At 45.4% G+C, this 23,531-nt stretch overlaps 1 long non-coding RNA gene across 9 annotated transcripts; it reads left to right on the plus strand.

Annotated features, from left to right (window-relative positions):
- Positions 1–1,061: 1,061 nt before the first annotated feature.
- Positions 1,062–22,071, plus strand: LOC110139984 (uncharacterized). Of its 9 annotated transcripts, XR_011482071.1 has the most exons (9): positions 1,062–1,266; positions 1,508–1,631; positions 1,729–1,927; positions 8,690–8,747; positions 10,719–10,842; positions 12,754–12,963; positions 14,260–14,319; positions 18,727–18,847; positions 19,210–22,071. It is a non-coding gene; the product is annotated as an uncharacterized lncRNA (long non-coding RNA). The 9 variants fall into 9 exon arrangements; XR_011482074.1 differs by lacking the exon at positions 8,690–8,747 and having other exon boundaries at positions 1,064–1,266; XR_011482069.1 differs by lacking the exon at positions 1,729–1,927 and having other exon boundaries at positions 1,068–1,266.
- The last annotated feature ends 1,460 nt before the right edge of the window (positions 22,072–23,531 follow it).

The raw sequence follows: 23,531 nt of genomic DNA on the forward strand, positions 1-23,531 counted from the left end.
ACAATGGCTCCATGTGACCTTTGTCCTCACTTCTCCTTTGCAAATTGTTTTTTTCACTTGTTCTTCGCATTTATTATTGATTGATTTGTTGTTGTTCAGTCCCGAAGTTGTGTCTAACTCTTTGCCACCCCATGGACTACAGCATGCTAGGCTTCTCTGTCCTCCACTATCTACTGGGGTTTGCTCAGATTCATGTCCACTCAGTTGGTGATGCTATCCAACCATCTCATCCTCTGTTGTCTCCTTCTCCTTTTGCCTTCAATCTTTCCCAGCATCAGGGTCTTTTCCAGTGAGTCAGCTCTTTGCATCAGGTGGCCAAAGTACTAGAGTTTCAGCTTCAGAAACAGTTCTTCCAACGAATATTCAGGATCAATTTCCTTTAGAATTGACAGGTTTGATCTCCTTGCAGTCCAAGGGACTCTCAGGAGTCTTCCCCAGTGCCACGATTTGAAAGCAATTATTTGACAATAATAAATTGTAATTATCATCTAATAATTATGGCTATTCTTTAATAACATAAATTAGTTATTATTTATAATAATAAATAGTATTTATTGTTATTATATATTATTATATTATATTATATATTATTATTATACTATTTATTATAAATAGCATAATAACAAATAATATTATTATTTAATAATGGGATTCCCTGGTAGGTCAGACAGTAAAGAATCCCCCTGCAATGCAGGAGACCTGGTTCGATCCCTAGGTTGGGAAGATCCCCTGGAGAAAGGAATAGTTACCCACTCCAGTATTCTTGCCTGGAGAATCCCATGGACAGAGGAGCCGAGCAGTCTACAGTCCATGGGTTTCAAAGAGTTGGACATGATTGCTGTGGTAAAATAAACACACATAACATAAAGTTTACCATTTTAACCCTTTTAAAGTTTAGATATAATTCAGCGACATTAGGTTCACTCACAGGATTGTGCAACTGTCACCACACCCTAGAGCTATTTCATCACCTCTGATAAAAAGAAAACAGGTCCCAAATGGAGTCAGTTGTGCTAAACCTCAGGTCAACAAAACAAGATTTAATAACTAACTTAATAGTAGTTTCAACCCCACCAGAATGTAACCTTTAGCCATTCAACCTAGGATCGCCTGATTGGTACTAGTGAGGTTTGCTGCTGTTTGGTTGCCAAATTGAGTCCGATTCTCCGCAACCCTGTGGACTACAGCACGCCAGGCTTCTCTGTCCCTCACTATCTCCCGGAGTTGGCCCAGGTTCATGTCCAATGAATCAGCAATGCTAGTGAGGTAATCCACCCAATAAGCCCTTCCATCCCCTTAGGAGGATAGCCTTGACTCAAACAATGAATTTCTTTGCTGAAAAGATCCTTTTTTCAGCTCCCTTTCTGCCTTTAACAGCTTCCCTTTTCTACAGCTGAATGGAGATCCTTTCTCCGGCTAGATGGGATGTAGCCTGATGCATGAATCATTGAATAAAGCCAATTTGATCTTTAAATTTACCGAGTTGGGACTTTGTGTTATTTAACAGATTTGGTGGCGGCAGCAGGACAAAGGAGATTTCTGATGGCTTTGGAGACAGCAGGAAATATAGGTGTGGCACCCTGTGAACCCTTTGAACTGACTGTCTTTCTGGCCATTTCCGAGGACCCTGGGTGAGTTCTTCTTGGTTCTGAGTTCTGTTCTATTTACGTCACGTTCCTGACCTAGTCAGCTTTCCAGTTAGTTTTCCCATTTGTCTGGAATCACTAGTTCCATGTCCGGAACAGCCGGTGACCACTGCAGTTTCCCACTTGTCTGGAAGAAGCCTGCAATTCTCATTCTTTGGAGTCTGCTGGTTCAGTCCTTTCCCTAGTCCCCAGTTCCATGTTGGGAATTGGTCATGGAGTATACAGGACCTTTTCTGGGCCAGGATGCAGTAACATCTCTTGGTTATCACCGATATATTAAGGTACATGTGTTTGCTTGTCTTGTTTTGAATCCATGAGGGCTGTTGCTAACTGGGACCTCAGAGGTCAAAAACTGCGAAAATTGATGGGTCTGGATGGAACAAGAACAGAGTTATGACAAGAAGGAATATAAATCCTAGCAGCACAAGACACTATTACCGAATTTAAGCAATCCCTCCAATGTTGACCTTATTCCTATAGGATCCATGAGAAAATGTTTTCTGTGAGACTGAATCCATGTTCTTGCAATAACAAGCAATCTTATTGTCCAGTACTACTCTGGTTAATGAAGTTAGGGCTTTTTGCTGGCAGGCAATGGCTTAAACCTGATCTTTTATGTCCTTTACAATCTGTCCTTGATCTAGAAAAGAAAGAATTACAACAAAAATTCTCTAATTTAACAGAGGTGCCCCCAAATCTATGGGTTATTTCTCTCTCTCTTTTTCTTTTTTCTTTTTGAATTTTAAGCTATATTTATGAAACAGTGAGATGTTCTCTTTTATATTAGCATTTAATACTTACGAGAATTGGTCTGTTTACTGTAACTTGCCTTCATAACTAAACCATTTTTGTTGTTGTTTAGTCGCTAAGTTGTGTCCCAGTCTTGTGACACCATAGACTGTAGTCCGCCAGGCTCCTCTGTTCCATAGGAATTTCCCAGGCAAGAATACTGAATCTATGTACTATTTCTAATCCTGACTTTGGGAAAGCAAAAATTGCAGAGCCAGTAAAATTTCTGACATATGTGGTTAGACCTCTTTCTAAACTGCCTCAATATTCATTAAAGCCTGAATCCATACAAGGCCTCACACCAACAATAGACAATCTAATCACCAGGGTTAATCATTTCCTGTACAAGCCCCTATAACACTGATCTGGCTGACTAGAAAACCTAATGAGGACTTCCCTGGTGGTCCAGTGGTTAAGAATCTGCCTGCCAGTGTGGGAGACACAGATTTGATTCCTGATCTGGGAAGATCCCACGTGTCATGGGGCAGCTAAGCCCGTGGGCCACACCTGCTGAGCCCCCCTCTCTAGAGCCTGTGAGCTGCACCAAGAGAAGCTGCTGCTGCTAAGTTGCTTCAGTTGTGTCCGACTGTGCAACCCCATAGACGGCAGCCCACCAGGCTCCGCCATCCCTGGGATTCTCCAGGCAAGAACACTGGAGTGGGTTGCCATTTCCTTCTCCAGCAAGAGAAGCTACCACACCACAACTAGAGAGTGGCCCCAGCTCACCATTGCCAGAGTCTGCGCACAGCAGTGAGGACCCAGCACAGGGGGAAAAAAAAATCTAATGGTTGGGAAGCTGTTTATAAGACAGTTATTCCCCGCTTCCCAGTTGTTTCAAACACAAACATTCTTTTGTCACTAATTCCACCAGGCTCAAAGTGGTTCACTGCTGTAGCTCTTTGCTTGGCTTTCCCCCTCCCCGCCCCCCCAGCATCCCTGTGGACCCCAACAGCCAACATCGATTTGCCTTTACTTGAAACAATCAACAATATACTTGGACATTCATGTGCCGAGGGGCCACGGAAACCCCTTCTTATTTCTCCCAAGTGCTCCACCAAGGTCTGAGCACCCTCCACTTCCCCAGGAAATCGACCCTCTTACAATATATAGATGAATTCTTGCAGTGCTCAGTTCCCCAAGAGGCGTCCAGAAACGATTCTATTTATTTGCTGCAATGGTTAGTTGAAAAGAGACATGAAGTCTCTAATGCAACATAACAACTGTCTCTAGACACTGTTTATTACCTAGGTCATAATCGAAGTGCTGAAGGAATCCAATTGTCTCCCAAACAGATTAAGGTAACCCAAGAATTTCCTTGACGCACAACTAGGCAACAGCTTGGTGGATTTCTAATCCTGGCTGGCTACTGCAGATGGTAATTTTCCCCTCTATAGATTTACTAAGGGCTTCCTAGGTGGCGCCAGTGGTAAAGAACCCGCCTGCCAATGTAGGAGATGCAAGAGACGCGGGGCTTGAACCATGGGGTCGGCATGATTTCCCTGGAGGAGGAAATGGCAACCCACTCCAGTATTCTTGTCTGGAGAATTCTATGAATTGAGAAGCCTGGTGGGCTACAGTCAATGGCATCACGAAGAATCAGGCACAACTGAGCAACTAACACTTTCATGCCTTCATTGCCTTTTACAGCACACAAGTGGATTCAGTGGCTAGTGCCTACCCCAACCATAAGGCTATAACTAAAACTGTGCTCCATGGGGTTAACAGAAATTGGTGACTAACAAATTCTTGAGCTGGTCTTACAGAACAGCAACTAAGGAAACACCTTGTTTAAAAAAATAAACAAATCTCCACTTGTAACTTGCCTCACTGACCAAGCTTGCCTTTTTTTTTCATGCCTTAACCACCCCTATAGATAACACTACTGACCTATGGGTCACATAGTAATGGGGGCTTAAGCTGTTTTTCAGGAACTTGGAGTCAGTTCTTGTCCTGTCCGAGTCGGCTGAGACTGATTGGGACCACGGGCCCTAAAACTGGGCCTGCACAAGTGTCCAACAGATGCCCTTTTGACATCAGAGGGGCAAAAACTCCAGTCTCGGAGTGCGCGGCGTGTGCTCAGCCGTGTTCGACTCTTTGCTCTGTACCCCTTCAGGCTTCTCTCTCCATGGGATTCTCTAGACAAGAATACTGGATTGTGTTGCCATTTCCTCCTCCAGGGGATCTTCCCAACCCAAGGATCAAACCCTCCTCTCCTGCATCTCCCGCATTGCAGGCAGATTCTTTACCGCTGGGCCATTGGGGAAGCCCCTCAGATTGCGCTAAAGCACCTCCATTTTTTAACATGCATCTCATGAAGAATTATGTATAATAATTAGCATCTCATGTATTAATAATTCAGAGACATCTGTGCAGAATGCCAGTTACTTCACCTTTTCCCCTACCTCCAATCTCCTTTCCCCACGCTTATGACCACCCCCACTTTTTCACCCACAGATATTCCAAGTTCCTCACCTATGGGGGAGCAGGATTTGTGGATTTGAGACCTCGTTTGGCTGCTTTGTGAATAAACTTCTTCTGTTGCAAACCTTAGTGTCTCGCCCCTTGGCTTGCTTCACCGTGGGCAAATGAACCTGGTTCAGTAACAAATTCGGTGAGCCATACCGGAGATAAAGGTCCAGACGGACTTTGCTGGTGATTCATTGGCCCCTTGCTGACACTGAGAGTCTGTGGACAAGTCTGAGCAGCTGACTGGTCCCTTTGTTTTAGGGACTGTCCCCTGGATATCCCTCACCATGGTGCCACTGAATTCAGAGCTCAGTTTTTTTGTTTTTTTTTTTTTTGCAGTAGAGATGTCTTTTGGCAGCAAGCAACCTTGTTAAAATATACCTGTGCCAGGGAGGTATCCCTGGTGGTACAGGGGTAAAGAATCCACTTGCCAACACAGGGTTCACTGGTTCGATCTTTGGTCCAGGTAGATGCCACATGTCTTAGGGCAACTAAGCTGGTGTGCCCCAAGTACTGAAGCCCGTGCACCCTAGAACCTGTGCTCCACAAAAAGAGAAGCCAGTGCCATGAGAAGCTTGCACACTGCAAACATAGCGTAGCCCCTGCTTGCTGCAACAAGGCTTCCCTGGTAGCGCTAGTGGTAAAGAATCGGCCTGCCAATGCAGGAGCCACAGGAGACCTGGGTTTGATCCCTGGGTCGGGAAGATCCCCTGGAAGACAGCCTGGGAACCCACTCCAGTATTCTTGCTTGGAGAATCCCATGGACAGAGGAGCCTGGTGGGCTATAGTCCATAGCACCACAAAGAGTAGGACATGGCTGAAGTGACTTAGCATGTTGCATCTAGAGAATGTCTGTGTGCAGCAACAAAGACCCAGTTCAGCCAAAAAGAAATTAAAAAAAGAAAAACTAAAAGCTTGTTATTAGGTTTAAAAAAAACTCCACCTTCCAATGCAGGGAACTTGGGTTCTATCCCTGGTCAGGGAACTAAGATCCCACATGCCATGAGGCCACCAAGCCTGTGCACTGCAACTGGAGAAAACCCAAGAGCTGCTAAAAAAAAGACCAGTTCATATTTTAGCTAAATGTGAAACCCTTTCTTCTCTTTACTCTGGCATTGGCCTAGCGAGATAATGCCCTCATCATATCTCCCAGGCCATTGCTAAGTGGAGCAACCTTTCAGACTGCTGAATTTGTCATCAAAAACTCACCTGTCCATGAGGTGAGAGATCCCCGCTGATCCTTCCTGTGACCCACTTCTCTTCTATCTGCAATGTCACTGCAAACCATGACTGACTCCCCTTAGAAGTCTCAGCTGTTATGGCCAGAATATCCAGTGCCTTGTTTTTTCCTTTCTCTTGTTATGCCTGCGCTTACCCAATTACACAAGAATACCTATGTAACCCGCAGGAGGACATTGCAAGCCATTCCAGTATTCCTGCCTGGAGAATCCCAAGGACAGAGGAATCTGGTGGGCTACAGTCCATAGGGCCACATAGGGACACGACTGAAGTGACTTAATACACACACACACACACACACACCCCATGTAAATCTTTGTACACTTGCACCCGCCACCTACTCATGATTGTCTAGATCAGATCTGCTCCCGCTCACTAAACATTCTCACCAGCAGCTCCCATCTTTGCAAGGGATTTAAAATGACTCTGTTTCAGGCTAGGAGATTTTCTTCCCATATGCACTAAAAACCTAACTGACCTCTGGCTTGAATGGGTAAACACAGCCATGCCTTTGAATGGATCTATTTATAGTACCCCCATAAGGGGAATGGTCTGTCCTGCAACAAGTTTTGTCTTTGTCTGTAATGGTTATCATTCTCGTAGGGTGTGTGAATGCCTAGATGACTGGTGTACAGCTGGGTAATGCCTCTTAGATTATCTAACTGTGCCCCTAACTTTGTGGACAAAGGAATGAAGACGTTTCATTGGTTGAATCCCCTTGACCTACATTGTATAGTTAGAAAGGAACTACCAGGAGGCATTCATGAGTCAAGGTTCACGTCCTTTGGCAGGGCCCTACTTTTCCAGTTAGGATTAACTGTAAATGGGAATATGACCTCAAACATCTTAACTTTTGAAGATACTGTAGTCTCCATTGCTAAGACCACAGCTGCCCAACAAAGGTCCTTAGACCCTGGTCAAAGTTGTTCCTGGTAACAGGACAGTCCTTGATTATCTTTTAGATGAGTGAGGTGGTGTCTGTGGTCAACACCACCTGTTGTACCTGGGTTAACACTTTTGGGGAAGCTGAAACTCAGGTACGTAAGATCATTGAGGAGGCCACCTGGCTTAAGAAGATGACTCTCTGGGCTTCCCAGGTGGCTCAGTGGTAAAGAATCTGCCACTAATGCACGAGACACAGGTTTGATCCGTGGTCTGGGAAGATCCCACATGCTTCAGAGCAACTGAGTCCATGTGCCAAAACTATCAACCCTACACTTCAGAGGTGGGGAACCCCAACTATTGAAGCCCATGCACCCTAGAGCCCATGCTTAGCAACAAGAGAAGCCCGTGCATTGCAACTAGAGTGTAGCCCCTACTTGCTGCAGGTAGAGAAAAGCCTGAGTAGCAACAAAGATCCAGTACAGACAATAAGTAAATAAATAAAATTATATAATATATAATATAATATAATATAATCATCTTTATACATATATATAAAGATCATTCTTTTAGTGGAGTTTTTCTTTGACTTATTTGATTTGATTGGTTTGGGTCTTGAGGATCACATCTCCAAAGTGCACTCTGAACACTAAGAAATATCCTGCTTATAAAAACCACAGTCATCTCCCTGGTACACTGTACTCTCTCATACTCTCAAAAGCTTTAATTGCATGTTCATAGCCGATAATCACCAAACAAGTGTTCTCCCTGGGATATCAGAAAAGAAACAAAGAAAATGTCCAGCTTAAAAGATGTGAATCTGAAGTTGTGGCTGCGAGTATCACAGATTAAGCAAAAACATCAGGACTTGGGAATTCGGCACCGAGGATCAATAAGAGCTCAGAGAACTACAGAGCAGTAAATTCGAGTGGCACTAATGCCTTAAAGTTTAATCATATCTCACAGGCTGAGAATCTAATCAAAATTAAGGGATGGTTAAAAAGAAGACATGCATGCTCAGTGGATTAGTCAAGTCGTACTCTTTTCGATGGAACTTTTTAGGCAGGAATACTGGAGTGGGTTGCCATTTCCTCTTCCAGGGAATCTTCCCAACCCAGGGATCAAACACAAGTCTCCGGCACTGAAGGCAGATTCTTTGCCGTTGAGCCATTTGGGAAGCCCCCTTAAAAAGAAGATAGCAGGCTCAAAATGGAGTCACTTGTGCTCAACCCCATGCCAGGAAAACAAGACAATATCTAACCCAATTGTAGTCTCAATCTCCAGGAATGTGACCTTTGACCAGTCAACCTAGAATTACCCGGTCAGTACCAGTGAGCTCATAGCCCACCAGATCCTTCCATTCCCATTAGGAGGGTTACTTTGTCTGAAAAAAATGTTTTGTTTTGTTTTTTCTAATAACTTTGTTCCCCACCCTCTTTCCACCTATAAAAGACTTTTCTTTTGGGGTTCCCTGGTGGTCCAGTGGCTAAGACTCTGTGCTCCCAATATAGGGGGCCCAGGTTTGATCCTTGGTCTGGGAACTAGAGCCCACATGCCACAACTAAGAGTTTGTGTGCCACAGCTAAAGGATCCTGCTGTTATAACTAAGATCTGGCTAAGCTGAGCAAACAAATAAATATTAAACAAACAAACTTTTCTTTTTACAGCTCCACGGAGCACCTTTCTGCTGGTGGATGGAATGTAGTTTGATTCATGAACTGTTGAGTAAGCCAAATTAATTTTTTAATTTACTTACCTGAATTTTACTTAACATCCCAAATAGAAACTCTGTGCCCAGTAAACAGTCATTCCCTAACCCACGTCTATGGTCATGGAATTCCAGTTGAGCTATTTCAAATCCTGAAAGATGATTCTGTGAAAGTGCTGCACTCAATATGCCAGCACATTTGGAAAACTCAGCAGTGGCCACAAGACTGGAAAAGGTCAGTTTTCATTTCAGTCCCAAAGAAAGGCAATCCCAAAGAATGCTCAAACTACCACACAATTGCACTCATCGCACACACTAGTAAAGTAATGCTCAAAATTCTCAAAGCCAGGCTTCAACAGTACGTGAACCGTGAATGTCCAGATGTTCAAGCTGGCTTTAGAAAAGGCAGAGGAACCAGAGATCAAATTGCCAACATCCATTGGATCATCAAACAAGCAAGAAAGTTCCAGAAAAACATCTACTGCTTTATTAACTACGCCAAAGCCTTTGACTCTGTGATCAGACAAGCTGTGGAAAATTCTTAAAGAGATGGGAATATCAGACCACCTGACCTGCCTCTTGAGAAATCTGTATACAAGTCAGGAAGCAACAGTTAGAACTAGACATGCAACAACAGACTGGTTCCAAATCGGGAAAGGAGTACATCAAGGCTGTATATTGTCACCCTGCTTATTTAACTTGTATACGGAGCACATTATAGAACTGCCGGACTGGATGAAGCACAAGCTGGAATCAAGATTGCTGATAGAAATATCAATAAGCTCAGAGATGCAGATGACACCACCCTTATGGCAGAAAGCAAAGAAGAACTAAAGAGCCTGTTGATGAAAGTGAAAGAGAAGAGTGAAAAACTTGGCTTAAAACTCAGCATTCAGAAAACTAAGATCATGGCATCTGGTCCCATCACTTTATGGCAAATAGATGGGGAAATAATGGAAACAGTGATAGATTTTATTTATTTATTTTTTGGCTCCAAAATCACTGCAAATGGTGACTGCAGCCATCAAATTAAAAGATGCTTGCTTCTTGGAAGAAAAGTTATGACCAGCATAGACAGCATATTGAAAAGTAGAGACATTACTTTGCCAACAAAATCTGTCTAGTCAAAGCTATGGTTTTTCTAGTAGTCATGTATGGATGTGAGAGTTGTACTATAAAGCTCAGCACCGAAGAACTGATGCTTTTGAACTGTGGTGTTGGAGAAGACTCTTGAGAGTCCCTTGGACAGCAAGGAGATCCAAACAGTCCACCCTAAAGGAAATCAGTCCTGAATATTCATTGGAAGGACTGATGCTGAAGCTAAAACTCCAATACTTTGCCCACCTGATGTGAAGAACTGACTCATTTGAAAAGACCCTGATGCTGGGAAGGACTGAAGGCAGGAGGATGAGATGGCTGGATGGCATCACTGACTTAATGGACATGAGTTTGAGTAAACTCCGGGAGTTGGTGATGGACAGGGAGGTCTGGTGTGCTGCAGTCCATGGGGTCGCAAAGAGCTGGACATGACTGAGAGCCTGAACTGAACTGAATGTCTATGTAACTTTTATTCTACTTTCTGTCTTGATTAATTTGCATATTTCAGATGCATTATATAAGAGAAATTATACCTATTTGTCCTTTGGTGTCTGTTTTATTTCACTGAGTATAATGTTTACGTGTTTGTGCATGCTGCAGGATGTATCAATATTCTGATCCTTTTCCAGGCTGAATACTATTTCATTGTATGTACATACCACATTCTGTTTATTCATTCATCTGGGCTGCTTCCACCTCCTTGGCTATTGTGACTAATGCTACCATGAACATTCGTGGGCAAGTATCTGTCTGAGTCCCTGTTTGAGTCCCTGCTTTCGATTCTTTTGGGTATATTCCTAGAAGTGGAGTTGCCAGATCATATAGTAATTCTATATTTAACCATTTATTTATTTATTTTTGGCCACACCACATGGCATGTGGAATCTTAGTTCCCTGACTGGGGATCGAACCCTTACCTCCTGCATTGGAAGTGTGGAGAGACTGCCTTGGCTAGAACCTTCTGCCTGGAGGCTGCAACTGAGAGATCCTGGGACCTGACAAAGGCAGCAAAACGTAAGACTTCTTTTCTGTTTCCTGGACCCCTGCATGTGGTCTGATCAAGCCCAGCAGTCCAAGTCTCTACTGTATTTCTCCCTTCTAAATTTACATTAGCTGGAGAAAACATTTGTGTGAACTAACTCTTGGAGTCTAGTGACTTTTGTGATTATTGTCTCTTTCTGGGTTTTGGGCTTCCCAGGTGGTGCAGTGATAAAGAATCCGCCTGCCAATACAGGGGACGTGGGTTCCATCCCTGGGTCGGGAAGATCCCCTGGAGGAGGGCATGGCAACCTACTCCAGTATTCTTGTCTGGAGAATTCCATGGACAGAGGAGCCTGGCGGGCTGCAGTCCAGGGGGTTGCAAAGAGTCAGATACAACTGAGTGACTAAACAACACCTTTGAAAATTCTACCCATCAATGGTGAGATAAGGGATGCTTTGATTTGGAAAAACATTTATGTTTTTAAAAGATTTTAGAGACTTCTCATCCTAAATAAATGCCCTGTTGGAACCAAGATCAAACTGATAGAAGGAAGCAAAAGAGCATCCTGGCTAGCCTTAGGGGCTCCTTCAACAAGATTAAAAAAACCAGAAGTCAGACTTAGAACAAAAACCTACAGTCCCCATAAATTCCCCCTTTCCACTCCTCCACATGCCTCTTCATACCCAACTGCCTGTCCCTGACCCTCCAGAAGGTCTTGTGGATCTCTGGGTCCCTGCTTCAAATCCATCTCCCCCAAATCCAGCCTTACATCCCCAGCAAATGCCTTTAATTTCTAAAATTACCCCCAGCTTCCCCAGAAAATCCCTCACACAACATAGCTGCCAGGATTAACTTCCCTTTCCCTGAAAGAATCCAAAGAGCACCTGGGCCTGATCTCTGGACTGTATTTACGTAAACGCTGATATTGAGAAGGAAAACTTGGTGGAGGCTTCGGTACTGGTCTTGCCATCTCTGGTAATCAGGAGTACTTCCCAGGGCTCTGTAATCAAAATCCATCAGCGTCAGGCTTTCCCAGGCAAAGGGCTGGTCAGACGTTTCCTGGACTCAGACTTCTCCAGGAAGTCCCCAGGAAGACCCCTGGTGGTCCAGTGGTTAAGAATCCCCCTGCAAATACAGGAGACATTGGTTCGATCCCTGGTCTGGGAAGATCCCACGTGCCATAGAGCAACTAAGACTGTGCACCACAACTCCTGAGCCTGGGTGCCTAGAACCTGTGCTCTGAAACTAGAGAAGCCTCTGCAACGGGAAGCCCAAGCACCACAGTGAAGAGTAGCTCCCACTCCCTGTAACTAAAGAAAAGCCTTCAGGCAGCAAAGAAGGCTCAGTGCAGCCATAAATAAATAAACAGAGAAAATCTCAGATTATGCTTGGGGTAAACCAGAGCTAATAAATAAATAAACGTATCCTGGACGGGGATGTCCCTGGTGGTCCAGTGGCAAAGACTCCATGCTCCCAATGCAGGGGCGAGGGTTCGATCCCTGGTCAGGGAACTAGATCTCACATGCTGAAACTAAGACTTGTCTCAGCCAAAAAAAAAAAAGAAAGAAAGAAAGAAAGAAAGAAAGAAATAACCTGGATTCCACTGGAAAGAGTCCATGTTCCCTGAACACCAGCAGATCTTTTAAACTTCCACTTCCAGAAGATCCTGCCAAATGCAGAGAGGAGCTAGAAACGTTAGTGGCCATCCATAACCCTGCTTATAGGGGGCAGCTTGTAAGATGTGTTCTTTCCACCGACGATGATACTACGGTGGTGGTTTAGTCGTTCAGTCATGTCCGACTCTTGCAATTTGGTGGACGATCGCCCATCAGGCCCCTCTGTCCGTGGCACTTTTCAGGCAAGAACACTGGAGTGGTTTGCCATTTCCTTCTCCAGGGGATCTTCCCAACCCAGGAATTGAACCTGGGTCTTCTGTGCTGCAGGCAGATTCTTTACCGACGGAGCTACCAGGGAAGGCCCTCTGATGATACTAAAGCTATATGCCAATAGCTCCTGCAGAAAACTCCCCACACCGGAGAAACTGGTGACCAGAACCCTTCCCAGATGCTCCAGCAAATGGCCAGGAAGTGACCTGAGTGGAGCCTGATGTTCCAGGTCTGATCGGAGTGATGCTAAAGGGCTTTCCTCCAAAGGTAAACTGGTCCCGGGTCGAACTGTGTGCTCAGAAAGAAGAGCGTCCCCAAATCTCTGTGGAAGGTGTTACACAGACTTTTCAAAGACACAATGCATCAAACGCAGATGCCCCAGAACACGTCTGCTTTAGTTGGAAATCTCCCTAACATGTGTGTGTGTTAGCACACGTGTGTGTACTCAATTGTGTCCGCCTCTTTGCGACCCTATGGACTGTAGCATGCCAGGCTCATCTGTCCATGGGATTCTCCAGGCAAGAATACTGGAGTGGGTTGCCATGCCCTCCTCCAGGGGACCTTCCCTACCTAGGGATGGGCAGATTCTTTACTGTCTGAGCAAATCCAAAATAGCGCAATTGGCCAGGATGGACAGGCTCTCAGTGTTATTACAGAAACTGCTTCTCAGTTCTTTTACAACAGCCTTCAGGAAAGCAGGAGGAAAAAGCAGTTAAAACCAACGGTCCCTGCCTTTGTCCCAAGACAATTGTACATTCTGTAAAAAGCTGGGACATTGGGAAAACAGTGGTCCTGTACGTCAAATAAAGGAAAGCTTAAAAAGCAATCATCCTAGAACCCTGAGCCCTCAGAGGGTCATGTTCTCCCCCTTCGGGGGCAATTCCCCTTCAAGGACAAGGTCAGTCCTATCCTGAGTCACACCCTGGCACCCACCATTGAACTTAAGACAAAGGATCAGGAATTGGATTTCTTAAATTCCATTTTTTTTTTGGATAGGAAGAAGTGGATTTATTCAGAAACACACTCACAGACAGAGTGGGGGCCATCGCAGAGGGCAAGAGCCAGAGCCTTAAATTCCATTTCTCAATTAAAAATTTTTTTTTAATTTTGGCATTTGGGCTTCTCTTGTCACAGAGCTCGGGCTCTAGAGGGCACAGACTCAGCAGTTGCAGCACCAGCTCCCTAGTTGTGGCGCGCGGGCTTAGTTGCATGTGGATCAAATCCAGGTCCCCTGCATTGAAAGGTGGATTCTTAACTACTGGACCATCAGGGAAGCCTCCCTGGATTTATTTATTTTTTAATTTACTTACTTGTTTATTATTATTATTGTTTGGTTGCACCGGGTCTTCACCGTGGCACTCGGGCCTTTCCCTACCTGCAGAGTGGGGGCTGCTCCCTAGTTTCGGAGCATGGCCTCTGGTTGCGGAGCCCGGGTTCCAGGCCCGCGGGCTTCAGCAGTCGCAGCACGTGGGCTCAGCAGCTGTGGTGCCTTGCTTGGTCGTTCCGCCACACACAGAGTCTCCCTGGACCAGGGACTGAACCCGTATCTCTTGCACTGGGCAGGCGGATTCTTATCCACCGGACCACCGGGGAAGTCTTCCATGGACTTCTAAAGCGACACAGGTATGACTGCCTACCCTCGGCTCAGAGGACTTATGTCTACCCACCACTTCTGACTCCATTCAGGCTCTCAAGAGTCGCTGGGCAACTTCTACTCCCTGATTCCCTTCTGAATCAAACCTGGTGATATGTCCAAAGGGGGCAGAGCCATAAACGCTTGTCACTCTCTCCACCTCAGAGTCCCCTAACCCTCACATCGACTCCTGCTGACGCAGCCTGATTTACGGTGATGGACCTTTGCTCAGCTTTCTTTCCCCACCGTTGATTCCTGACACCCCATTTCTCTCTGCAATTATGTTTGGAGGGCAACAATTAATGTGGACTCACACATCTCAGGGAGGGTGCGAGATTATTTTCCCAAGTCTTTAAAGCTGACTTCACTTTGTAGACTTTACCCCAGACTCCCCCCTTGCTCAATACTTGCATGGATTCTTACTCTGTAACCTGATAAGCAGAGTGATGAAACAGACCCTCTCATTCTTTTAGGCCCCCTCCTCCAGGGGCTCTTCCTGACCCAAGGATCAAGCTCGGGTCTCTTGTACCTCCTGCATTGGCAGTTGGATTCTTTACCACTGCACTTCACCAGTGCACCTGGGAAGTCCAGGGCACAAACTAGACAAGACCAGAATGCTTCCAGGTCTAAGCTTCAGTGGCTGCTAACCACTGCCACCTACTCAAGATAGGAGCTATTGCAGGGAACTCAAAAACTCACTCCCAAATGCCTTAAATCACTTCTGTCCATCCCTCTACTCGGAGCAAAAAAAGCAGACGTGCAAACCTGGGGGAGAAGCTGACGCCGGCAGATGCCTTTATTTTTGCTGCCTTTCCTCAAGCTTTATTTGCCCTCCTCTCAGATGCTATTTGGAGCCCATGTCCTGGCTCTTGGAGGCATGAACCTCCTCTGAAACTGTTTTATTTAAATTGAAGCATAGTTGATTTACAATGTTGTGTTAATTTCAGGTGTACAACACCATGATTCAGTTATACATACATGTATATGTCTATTCTTTTTCAGATTCGTTTCCCTTACAGGTTATTACAAAATCCCCTAGGTCTTTGTCGGCTATTTTATATACAGCGGTGTGCTAATATTAATTTAAAATTTCTAGTTTATCCCTCCCCCTTTCCCTTTGGTAATCAAGTTTGTTTTCTATGTCTCTGGGTCTATTTCTGTTTTGTGTATAAGTTCATCTGCATTCTTTTAAAATTTTATTTATTTTTTAAAATTTCTTTTTAGTTGGAGAATATTGCTTCATAGTGTTCTGCTGGTTTCTGTCACATGACAATGTAGATCAGCTATTAGTATACATATATCCCCTCTATACCCACTCCAGTAATCCTGGGCTTCCCTTGTGGCTGGTAAACAATCTGCCTGCAATGAGGGAGACCTGGGTTCGATCCCAAGGGAACAGCTACCCACTCCAATATTCTGGCCTGGAGAATTCCATGGACTGTATAGTCCTTGGGGTCACAAAGAGTCGGACATGGCTGAACGACTTTCACCTCCCCTCCCTCCAACCCCCCATTTCATTTTTTTAGATTTCACATATAATTGATATCATTCGATAATCTATCTTTCTCTTTCTGACTTATTCCACTTAGTATGATCGTCTCTAGGTCCATCCATGTTGCTGCAAATGACATTATTTCATTCTTTTTTTATGACTGAGTAATGCATATATATACACCACATCTTCTTTATCCATTCATCTGTTAGTGGATATTTTAGGTTGCTTTCATGTCTTGACTGTTGTGAATAATGCTGCAATGAACATCAGTCCCCTGAAACTTTAAAATGAGCACTGTCCACACCCCCAGCTCTCAGCTGACCTCATTTTGACAAACCTTTTCACCTCCACTGCCATGAAGACGATGTTTTATGACAACTTTTGGCCTCTCAGATACGCCCTATAGCGTATTTCTCAGGTCAGTTAGACCCTGTGGCATCAAACACAAGCCCCCCTCTGAGCCACCACCCTCACCTGGGGCTCCCCAGTCCCCTCTGCTCCCCATGCTGTTCCAAAGGTGCCTCTCTCTGCAGGCACCCACCCTGCCATCATCTTGCACCACTGTAACACTTAAAACCCATCTGACTACGGTCGCTTCCTGGTGACAGAGAGCCCCACCCCGTCTGCCTGCTTGCCCTGTCCTATGCTTAGTCGCTTAGTCGTGTCCGACTCTTTGCGACCTCATGGGCTGTAGCCCGCCAGGCTCCTCTGTCCATGGGGATTCTCCAGGCAGGAATACTAGAGTGGGTTGCCATGCCCTCCTCTAGGGGATCTTCCCAACTCAGGGACTAAACCCAGGTCTCCCGAACTACAGGCGGATTCTTTACCAGCTGAGTACCAGGGAAGCCCACCCAATCGCCCTACAACTAGAGAAATGGTCTCAAAGCCACAAAAACACTTCTTAGGCACCCTCTCCACCTCAGACAACAGACTATCTTCTGTTTCGAGATGGCTCCTGTAGACGGAATTCCTGGGGAAACCTAATCACGGGGTCATGCCTGAGTTTCCCCAGGTCAAATGCTGGAGGCTTATGCTCTGCCCACTACAATTCAGCCCCAGTGGCCCAGCTCATAGCTCTTCCTGGAGCTTGCAAACTAGCAGTACATACATATGCCAAGTCCATTCATGCTTTTGGTGTCTGCTGCGCTGCCGATGCACTTGGAAACCCTGTGGATTCCTGACCCCTGCTGGTACTCCGATTTGCCACAGGGGATATCACTGCTGCCCTGATAGGGGCTAGCTGAGTGCGTGCTAAGTCGCTTCAGTCGTGTCCTACTGTGTCCCTATGGACTGTAGCCCACCTGGCTCCTCTGTCCATGGGATACTCCCGGCAAGAATACTGGAGTGGGTTGCCATGCCCTCCTCCAGGGGATCTTCCCAACCCAGGGATCCAACCCGAGGCTCTTATGTTTCCTGCACTGGCAGTCAAGTTCTTTACCACCAGCGCCACCTGGGAATCCCAGAGGCTAACAGACCTCCCTGCTAAAATTGCTGCTGTTCACCATGGAACACACACTGTGGAGACAGACACCCCATCTCCAGGGAAGGACAGAGCCCACAAGGTTGTTAAACATATAGCCCCCTGCCCCCACCCCGGCCCCTTCTCCACCCAGTAGTCTAAATCTGCCTTTATCCCTAATGGATATTATCAGCTAGTAAGGCAAATATACCACAAGCTGAAAAGGACAAATGGATACAAAAGGGTACCAAACAGTGTGTCCCAAGGATGTAACGTGCAGAACAGTGACTGTAGCTCATAACACTGCATTGAATATTTGAAAATGGCTAAGAGTGGATCTTACAAGCCCTCATCACAAGAAAAACAAATTGTAACTGAGGATGGTGACGGATGTTAACTAGACTTACTGTGATCATTTCATATATACACAAATGATGAGTCATTATGATCTGCATTGAAACTAAAATAATGTTATATGTCAATTACACCTCAAATTAAAAAAAAAGAAAAAGGTACCAAGCAAATGATTCACTGGTAGACTATGCATCAGGCTAAAGGGTCTTATGCGGGCCCCCACTTTCTTTTTTTTTATTGAGCTATAACTGACTGGCCCCCTTCATGCGACCTTCTGGCTGACCTTATCTCCCATCAGAGGGGACCTGCGTGCAGATGGGCGGCAGCGAAGCCTCTAAAGGACAATGGGTTCTGCCCCAGCATCTATAAAACCTCTAACCAAAGTATTTCCTGATGTGCTGTTTGGGAATCTCAGCGGCTCCCCAGAGAACAGCTTATCTCAGGAAATCCTCCAAGGTCCACGCTGACCCTTGCACCTTCTCACATGGGCTCCATACATTGCCCTCTGGCTTCAGGCTGTTCCTGCTGTTTACGTGTTTACTGGAGGCGTTGGAGGTTATCCAGCCAGACATGCTGATGCTCTGACGGAGGAAAAGAAATGAATAATGGAGATTATCCCTCAATTTGGCATTCCTCTGTGGAATGGGGCCAAAGAACAGTGTAAATATTAATACATGCGTACATAGCTTGATTGAGCCTAAGTTTTACTCCCTCAGTTGTGTCTGACTCTTTGTGACCCCATGATGATAGCCCGCCAGGTTCCTCTGTCCATGGAATTCTCCAAGCAAGAATACGGGAGTGGGTTGCCTTTCCCTTCTCTGGGGATTTTCCCAACCCAGGGACTGAACCAGAGTCTCCTACATTGCAGGCAGATTCTTTACCATCTGATCCACCATAATTATCAGATACACAAAATTTACAGCAGAGGGACTTCCCTGGTGGTCCAGTGGCTAAGGCTCCAAGCTTTCAATGCAGGGGGCCCAAGTTCTAGATGGGCGAACTAGATTCCACATGCTGCAACTAAAGATCTCGCATGCCTCAATGAACACTGACAATCCCACTTGAAATATATTTATATAATTTCTAAAGGAAATGAACCCTGAATATTCATTAGAACGATTGATGCTGAAGCTGAAACTCCAGTACTTTGGCCAACTGATGGGAAGAACCGACTCACTGGAAAAGACCCTGATGCTGGGAAAGATTGAAGGTAAAAAGAGAAGGGAGTGACAGAGTGACAGATGGTTGGATGGCATCACTGACTCAATGGACTTGACTTTGAACAAACTCTGGGAGATAGTGAAGGACAGGGAAGCCTGGTGTGCTGCCGTTTATGGGGTTGCAAAGAGTCAGACATGACTGATTGACTGAACAACAAAAACAATTTTTTAAAATGCTGATCATCGTCTGAGGCTTCAGTGAATTGTCATCTTTCCGTTGCTGGAGGGCCTGCCTCAGTGTTGATGGGCACTGACTGATCAGGGTGGTGGGTGCTGAAGGGGAGGAAGTGGTAATTTCTTAAAATAAGACAACAATGCAGTCTGATGCATCTATTGACTCTTCCTTTCACAGACGATTTCTCTGTAGCCTGCAGTGCTGTCTGACAGCATTTACCCACAGAACTTCTTTCAAAATTGGAGTCAATCCTCTCAAAGCCCACCACTGCTTTATCAACTACGTTTATGACATATTCTAAATCCTCTGTCGTCATTTCAACAGTCTTCACAGCATCTTCACCAGGAATAGAGGCCAGCTCAAAAAACCACGTTCTTTGCTCATCCATAAGAAACACCTCCTCACTCATTAGAGTTTTTCCATGAGGTTGCAGTAATTCAGTCCCATCTTCAGGCTCCACGTCTAATTCTAGTTCTCTAGCTATTTCCCCTCATCTATAGTTACTTCCTCCAGTAAAGTCTTTTTTTAAAGATATTTTGAAGTGGACCATTTTTTAGTTTTTACTGAGTTTGTTACAATATTCCTTCTATTTTATGTTTTGGTTTTTTTGGCCGAGAGGCACATTGGATCTTAGCTCACCAGGGATCAAACTGTACCTGCTGCATTGGAAGGTGAATTCTAAACCACTGGGCTGCCAGGAACTCCCCTTCTAGCTTTTGATTTTAAGTGAGAGATGTGTGACTCTTCCTTTCGTTTGAACACTTAGAGACCTCAACACGGTTGTAATTGGCCTAATTTCAATATTGCTGTGTCTTAGGGAACAGGGAGGCCCAAGGAGAGGGAGAGAGACGGAGGACAGTCTGGTTGGCAGAGCAGTCGGAACACATGCAACATTTATCAGTTAAGCTCACTGTCTTATATACGGGTGCTGTTTGTGGCACCCCCCAAAACAATGACAATAGTCACGTCAAAGATCACTGAGGGGGACTTCCCTGATGGTCCAGTGGCTAAAACTCTGCACTCCCAATGCATAGGGCCTGGGTTCAATCCCTGGTCAGGAACTAGATCTCGTGCTAGAACTAAAGACCCTACAAGCGGCAAGTAAAAAAAAAAAAAAAAGCAGAAAGACCCCACTTGCGGCAACTAAGACCCAGTGCAGCCAAATAAGTGAACAAATATTAAAAACATAAATAAAAAATAAATCATTCGCTCAATTTGATATTTTTAAAAGATCAGTGAACACGGATCATGGCAAATATAGTATTTTAAAATGTATTTATTTTATTTATTATCTAGTTGCTGTACTAGGTCTTAGAGCTTCTCTCTAGTTGCGGAACACAGGCTCTAGAGCCTGCAGGCTTCAGAAGTTGTGGCGCATGGGCTCTCTAGTTGTGGCCCATGCAAATACAGTATTAATGAAAAAGTTTGAAATATTGCAAGAATTGCCGAAATGTGACCCAGAGACAGGAAGCAAGCAAATGCTGTTGGAAAAATGGAGCCAACAAACTTGCTCAACCTAGAGTTGCCACAAATCTTGCCACAAATTTGTAAAAGTGCAGCATCTGTGAAGTGCAGTAGGTCGAAGGGCAATAAAACAGGTCTGCCTGTGTACTTGGAGAGTGTGGTCAGCAGGCCGCCACTGGCCACTGAGCCTTGTCATCCCTTCCAACCAGGAGATCCAGTGTATGTCAAGGTTTTAGAAGAAAATGCATACTATCACCTGGCTGGAAAGGATCTCTTGAGCACTGCTGATCACCTGCACTACCGTCAGAATAAAAGAGGTCCTGCTGAATTCACCGGAAACACGCCAAACCAGATCCAGGTCAGCTCTCCTAGGATTCTCAGAAGCCCATCCCTACAGATGATGACCGCCCCCAGACGATTTCCAGAGCCAATAAACTGGTTCCTGAAGCAGACTGTGCCAAGAGGTAGACTGCACTTCCCAAGATCACGGATCTTAAAAAGACTTAAAAGACCGCCTGATGAAAGTTGTTGCAGGCAGGATCTACTGATGGATGCTAATACTGGGCAAAAGTTTGAGAAGAAATAGGATATATGCATAATCTCAAAGTATCTCCCCCAAGATATCTGTCAATTATAGCAGGACAAACAGTAATCTCACAATGAAGAAACCCAGCAGACACCACGTTAATCAAGTAATGAAGGTTAATATCACCTGTATCAATATCACTCACCCTTAATATAAGGTGTGTGTGCTAAGTCTCTTCAGTCATGTCTGACTCTTTGCCACCGTTATAGACTGTAGCCCACCAGGCTCGTCTGTCCATGGGATTCTTCAGGCAAGAATACTGGAGTGGGTTGCCATCTCCTACTCCAGTGGATATTCCTGCCCAGGGATCGAACCCGAGTCCCTGCAGCTCCTGCATTGCAGGTGGATTCTTTACTGCTGAGCCTCCAGGGAAGCCCCAGGATAAGGCACTGAGCTGCAAAATATCACTTCTGGAGTATTCCTGACAAAAGTACATAGGGTTAATATAATCATGGGGGAAACATCAGACAAGCCCAAACTGAGGGATGTTCTAGAAAATAACTGATTTGATCGATATTGTTTAAAAGGGCCAGGGTCACGTAAGATAGGGAGCTGTTACTGATCGGGGGACACTCAGAAGGAAATGCAGTGTTGGATCCTGGATTGGCTTCTGGAACAAAGAGGACATTGACAGACAGGAAAACTGCTGAAATTCAAACAAGACCTGTCATTGAGTTACTGGTATTAGTATTGTACTAACACTACTACTACTGGGCTTCCCTGGAGGCTCAGCTGGTAAAGAGTCTGCCTGCAATGCAGGAGACCTGGGTTCGATCCCTGGGTTGGGAAGATCCCCTGGAGAAGGAAAAGGCTACCCACTCCAGTATTCTAGCCTGGAGAATTCCATGGACTGTATAGTCCATGGGGTCACAAAGAGTCAGACACGACTGAGCAACTTTCACTCACTTTCACTACTGCTACTACTGGAAACCGGCCTGTTTCCATGAGATGGCAGGAGCGCCCCCTGTAGTCCGACTTTCAATCAAAAAGCCCTGAGCTAGAATGTGAATATGATGTCAGGATCTTTATCGGTTTTGGCAACCACGTTCCACAGAAAATCTTCAATGAACACTTTCCTAGGGTTCACCAGTTAGAATCTGACTCTGGCCTTGAGATTTGCTTTGACCAGTAGTGTGAGATGGAAGTGCGTCGTAACTTCCCTGGGCTGGCCTTAATAACATCTATAGCATCTGCTTCCCATGCACCTGGAAGGTTCTCTCTTGCAACCCAGGTGCCTCCTGGGAGAGCCTGAAGGACATAGAGGACTGAACACAGTGAATGACAGCCTTATCTGTAGGCTTAGCACCTGACATATGTATAACAGCCCCAGGAGATGGATAATGGTTTTATCCTAACTTAGTAGACATATTAGTTTGCTACGGCTGCCATAGCAAAATTCCACCAACTGGGTTGCTTAGACATGAGAAATGTTTCTCACAATTCTAGAGAAATTCTCTCCCTGGCTTGCAAACTGCCAGCTTCTCAACTTATTGTCACAGTCTCTCCTCTGCACATGCCTAGGGTTTCTATTTGTCCAAATTTCCTCTCCTTTTTCTTTTTGGCTGCATGCAGTCACTTCGCTGCATGCAGAACTTCTCTGACCAGAAATCAAACCCTCACCCCCTGCAGTGGAGTCTTAACCACTGGACCACCAGGGAAGTTCCAAATTTCCTGTTCTTAGTGGATATCAGTTGGATTGGATTAGGACCCAGCCAATGGCCTCATTTAACCTACACGCCTCTTTAAAACCTTTAAAGGCTCTATCTCCAAATACAGTCACATTCTGAGGTTCCGGGGATTATGGTTTCAGTCCATGAGTTTTGAGAATACACAAGCCAGTCCATAACAGCAATAAGGAAATGCACAGAGAAGGTAAGCAATTTTCCCGAAGTCACACAGCTGACAGGCAGCAAAGCTCAGACATGAACCCAGGCAGGCTGGCTCCAGGGGCCACACTTTTATCCGCTAACCTCCACCAACTTGTGAATCAGGAAGTAACCTGGGGGACTTCCCTGGAGGTCCAGTGATTAAGACTCCAGCCTTCCACTACAGGGGGGCACTGGTTCACTCCCTGGTCAGGTCACTAAAGACCCTGCATGCCATGTGGTGGGGCCAAAAAAACCCCAAGTGAATTGGACTCAGCCAGCAGTCATTCTTCCCTTGGGCTAGAAGGGGTCTAGGACTTAGCCGAAGTTAAAGCAAGCAGAGACCTGGGGCCTGCTCAAATCCCATGAGGCCTTCCAACAAGGACAAGGCACTCAACTCCCCCCACTAAGATCCCCCTCTACTGCCAGAAGGCTGGTGCCCTTAACTGAGCTCCTCGACTCAAGGGGATACGGTAGGTCTTGATCCTTGGGCTCTGTGAGAGTTGCCTTCCATGTCCAAAGGAATCTTTGAAACTGTGATTAAATGATCTTGAGATTGGGGGGGGGTGTTATCCTGATGATCC

Source organism: Odocoileus virginianus, chromosome 20 (genome assembly GCF_023699985.2).
Source record: "Odocoileus virginianus isolate 20LAN1187 ecotype Illinois chromosome 20, Ovbor_1.2, whole genome shotgun sequence".
Lineage (NCBI taxonomy): Eukaryota > Metazoa > Chordata > Mammalia > Artiodactyla > Cervidae > Odocoileus > Odocoileus virginianus.